This window comes from Adelges cooleyi, unplaced genomic scaffold (assembly GCF_023614345.1).
Source record: "Adelges cooleyi isolate 19-005CV unplaced genomic scaffold, UGA_ACOO_1.1 ACOO_flye_CR_arks_rails_tigmint_CR_PRNA_795, whole genome shotgun sequence".
Classification (NCBI taxonomy): domain Eukaryota; kingdom Metazoa; phylum Arthropoda; class Insecta; order Hemiptera; family Adelgidae; genus Adelges; species Adelges cooleyi.
Genome location: NW_026096508.1, coordinates 223,615 through 228,987, shown reverse-complemented (window position 1 = coordinate 228,987; position 5,373 = coordinate 223,615). Strand labels below are relative to the sequence as shown.

General features: G+C 31.3%; 1 pseudogene; it reads right to left on the bottom strand.

Annotated features, from left to right (window-relative positions):
• Window positions 1-372: 372 nt before the first annotated feature.
• Window positions 373-4,051, bottom strand: LOC126845508 (2,3-bisphosphoglycerate-dependent phosphoglycerate mutase-like; annotated as a pseudogene).
• Window positions 4,052-5,373: the final 1,322 nt, after the last annotated feature.

Sequence of the window (5,373 nt, the reverse complement as noted above, 5' to 3'; positions counted from 1 at the left end):
GTCGTTTTTCCAAATTTACAACCCTCACCCCAAACCTAACCTAACCTATAAATCTAATATAATATGTTTTTCAATAAAAAAAAATATAATTCATTATTCATTAATCGTTATATAAATATATAATATATATATATCATTATATCTATTTTATACGTGTAATAATATCAAAAAAATTAACTTATACAAAATAAATAAAACACAATTTACGACGAGTGTTGGAGAAAAGATAAGGGGGGGAGGGGGGGTTAAGAAAGAGGTGGGACAAATAGGAAGTGCCAAGACACAAAACAACTTACAAAATAGTCATTATTTAAACGCTTAGTACATCCGAATACAGTCCGAACATTAGTGTACATAAAAAATGATAGTTGTTCAATGTTGTATTATGGTACCGCTTGATGCGGCTCTGGCAATACCCTCTTGTACTCGCTTTGGATCTCCCAGAAATTCCTTGGTCGACACCACCTGCATGTACTCGTCAAACTTGTAGAAGAATGGAATACCTGATGGAATGTTTATTGAGCAAATGTCGTCGTTTGATATGCCTGTACAAACAATAATAAAACACGTTAACATTGCTATTAGCGGTAAAAAAATAAAATTTGTAAATTATATTAAAGGAACACTTGCATTTTTTAAGAAGCAATGTATAGGCAATTTTGGACTGAAACTTACCATTAGGCTAACTTTTTAAACATTTATACTACCATAGTAAAGAAGGATCTATTTTGGTATTTAATTTCTATAACGCATCTAGGAACTATTTTTTAAACAATAACATATGTTTCTACTTCAAACGTACTGTCCCAAAGAATACTTTAAATTATATTTTGAAAAAACATTTAAATTCTTTATAATATTTTCAAAGCATCGATCGTGGCACAATTTGAAAATTGTTTTTAGTACAATAATTATTTTAATGTAAGAAACTGCAAATTTTCAATTTTTTTAAACTTAAATAATTAATTGACAAAAAATGGAAGGCTGAAAATAAGACTGAATGTAAATTCAGTGTCTCTATAAAATAAATTATTTTTTTACTGCGTTTAATATGTTGTTAAAAATTTTAATATTTTCATTTCTTTAAGCTACGATGCAAAACTGAAATAATAAACTAACAAAAAATAATTTTTAAATTATGCCACAATCGATGCATTGAAAATGTTATGAAGAATTAATCAAAACTTAAATAGAAGTATTCTTAGGAACAGAGCGTTTGAAGTAGAAGTATATGTTTTTGTACAAAAATAGATTACTATATGCATTATAAAAATTGAAAAAAACTACGTACTAAAATAGTTCCATATTTTCTATGGTAATACATATGTTTAAAAATGTAGCATACTGTTAAGTTTTAGTCAAAAATTGCCAATACAATGCGCCTCAAGACTATTGAGTACCGGCCAATTTTTCCGCCAAAAACTACCTATTTAACTTAGCCTTTAGCCTTAATAAATATGCTAGTGTAAAACACAGTCCCTTAATTCTATAGCTTTAGAATTTTTTGATGCGGAAGTATTATTTTTTCACACAATATACACAATTTTAGTTTATATGTTCAGTGTCAAACTCATTTTTGTTATAAATTGACTTGCTCCCATTATCTCGCGAACCGTATTGTAAATACATATTATTTTACAGTCTATGAAATAATTTACATTTGCATTGAATATCTAATTTTTACTATTTACACGGTTTTGCTTCGAAGTATTTTTTTTTAAAAATATATTTTCACTTTGATTGTTATCACTTATAACATTAATTGTTATTAACAACTCCTGCAGACCGATGTTAACTCTCCGACCCAACTATGTTTGTTTTAAATTGCATTATAATAAAACATACCGAAAGACGAACCCATTAAACTCGGCGTGTTATCTATGACATTTATTATATGAGAATATTTAGTCGTTTAACAAACTCGGTACCTTCTAAATACTTGACGAGGCTTCGCAACACCGTACCGTGAGCAACGATCAATACCCGTTGTCCTTGTCGCACGGCGGGCGCAATCATCTGCTCCCAAAACGGTATCACTCTCTTCATGGTCTCTTTGAGCGATTCAGTCACAGGGAACTTAACGTTATGCTCGTTGGCGTACTTCTTGAGTTTCGGGTTGTTCATGACCGCATCGTAATACTTGTGGCCAGAATCCATCGCTCGTGGCTTCACATCGAAACTCCGTCTCCATATTTGCACCTGCAATCAAACAATGTGTACAATAGTTCACAAAAATAACTAACTAGGAGATCCCTGGTGTATGGTTGCTCAGTTTTTTTACAATTAGATCGAATTTGGTCATTGCAAATATGAGCAATTATGCTGACTTAAATGCGTGTTAGGATATTGTCACCTAGCTTTTTTAATTTAAAAATAAGCTAGTTGGAAGACGAGTCGTTTGCATTTTTATACTACAACAAGCTGTCCGGACGCGGCGTTGCCTGAGATTTAGTCTGTCAGAGCTGAGTAAAATAACTTCTATTTCCCCATTCCCATCCCCATCCCTCATCTCTAATCTCTAATCTTTTATCAGATAACAGCGTGACAGCGTTTTTGTGACACTTTTTTCGGTTATCATGTCCCAGTCTCAGTCCCAGATCCCGTTTCAACATTTTAAAGCTGGTCCAGAATCGTGAAACATAGAATCGGCCTGTTCCTTAAATCATCACCTACCTCGCTCGAGTACCGTGGCTACCATGGTTACATACCAAGTGTTTATTTTGGGTTAGCAACGGAAAACGTTTCGTATTTAAAGTACAAAGTTCGTGATTGAGGTCACCCTTGGGGATGGATATTTCAAAAATTACTATGCCAGTTAGGTTTGCAGTAGTGTACTCAACAACTTCCCAAAAATTCAAGGCGATCAGGTCAATGGTGTACTAATGCATAAAGGACAAACAGACATTAATTTTTATATATATATATATATATATATATAGATATTATATATTAAGTTACACGTTACAACCTTTTAACAGGAAATCAAAATGGAAAAGTCCAGATAAACTGATAGTTTCCAAGAACTTCATCTTCGGTTCTCAGTCGGTTCAAAAACAACTGCGCCCTTCTACGGAAAAGGCGGCTTACAAAAGGAATACGTGTAAAAAACATAAACTCAACGGATAGTTTTACCTGTTTTTCCCCGTATATGTCTACCAGATGGCCTTTGACGTATCCGGTCAAAGCGCCATAGTGCCGTTCGCTCGGTCTCCATGTATCTATTACTTGCACATCGGGCTGTCCTAAGTACTTGGCGACCACGTCTAATGTTTGGTGAGCTCTAGTTAACAGAGATGTGAACACAATGTCGAAATAATAGCCCGCGGATTTCATCAAACGACCGCATTCGTGAGCTTCTTCCAATCCTAGAAAATGGAAATTCACAGCTCATTTATATCATCTTGAGTTGACTTGCCTCGTCAAATCACCCAACATAAACATAATACACATCAACCCCATTGTGATTTCGCATCTAATTATAATATTTCACTTGCCTTTCTTTTTTTAACGTGCTCAAACTATCTCAATTTATGTTCTCTTGACTTTCCAGCTATTGGCGTAGCTCCCATATTTCATCTTATAAACAAACAGTTCATCTGACATTCTCTCAACCTGTCTCATTAATTAATACCTAAATTGTTCATTCTTAAAATTATACAATCAAACTAATTTCGTAAAAAAGTCGTTTTTCATATGAAAATTATCCCCAACCTTAGAAGTCGCAAGGGGTATGAGTAAAATTTTTGAGGGACGGTAAACTCTGACAAAAAATTATCTTCCCAAAATATCAGACATGTAAATCTCTATAAAAAGATTGACACCCGTTAACAAGATCTGTAATCTGCTACAAAAGTATTAGCAATTTCCTATATTTTTTTTCGGCAAATGCTAAGAAAATATATGCAAAAACTTTTTATTATCGTTAGTTTAAATGTTTGTGTTTTATTACCTCGTTCGGACAACTCCGAATCGTACCATCCACAGAAGACGTTTTTTTCAGACTACTGGCTCATCCATGTCTTACCATTACTATAGTTCTCCGTCCCTTCATTTCTGAATTTTAAAATTTTTTACATATTTTAGATTGAAATGCAGCATATTTTACCATAACAGTTGCCAAAATGTATTCAAATAAATTCGCGTAATCAATGTAAAAAAAATGTTATAATATTGACAATTTTCACTAGTGCATTAGTGTTAAATGTGTGATTACTGATTATAGTGCTTACCTTTTACTCATATAGTGTCTAAATAATAATGATATACATGGTTATTGTAAGCGTACAGAAAATACTAAACAAAAGCCACTTAACAATTTTCTAATAAAAATATGATTCATTCTTATTACATTATTTTGGCATTATGTCTCTTAACCGTACAAAACGGCTATTCGTTTACACGATTTTATACGTATAATTAATGTCTTGGTATGCTCGCAAGGTTTATTATCGTCAATATTTTCGGTACCATTGTTCAATTGTGCAAATCAAATAAAATTAAACAAAGTAATAAGTGACGAAAAAGCATAGCACTTAGAAGTTAAGGCAACCATCCTAACAAAAAAAAAATATTTTTTATATATTTGAGAACTTTTAACAATAAAACATTTTTAAAAGTGAATATGTAAGAATATAATAGCTTTAAATATAACAGGTTTTACACTATTTTTTAAACTGTTAAGAGGGATACTATTCTAATTCCAGTAGATGAATATTAACACATCTTATGTATTGCTTATGTATGTATGTTATGCTGGTGGTTTGAACTTAGAGTGTTAGAAAAAAAGTTCGACGAAAACCACGGTAAAAAAGAAAGACAATGATAAGAAAAATAACTAACTTAATGGTTTATAAGAAGAATTATTAAATATTAAAAATATAATGACGACAGTGCACATTAGGTAACTACTAACATGACTGCCTATACTATACCTGTACGCTTTTTATCGCCAACTATTCAACAAATTAAAAATATCAAATTACTGTTTGCTAACTTGAAACTGACATAATATTATTTATAAGAATAACAATTAAATGAGTTTAAATAGGAATCATGTTTTTTACGATTTTTTAGTACTTTAGAGCAGCTTTTACATAAAAAAACGATGTAAAAAGAAATATGTGGAATTCCATTTAACTAAATTTATTATGAAATAGTTTATAGAATATATATGAAAAAAATATTTTTCGTTCGACTGTCTCGGAGGAAGATTTTTTTTTTTATTTATTAATTGCTTTTGTAATTACACATTATAACACTCAGAGAAAGATAAAGAATGATTTCTATCCTTTAACACTATACAGGTTGATTATTTTATCATGATCACAATATATATCATAGAGTTTAATAAGAAATGATTTTTTTTTTTTATAA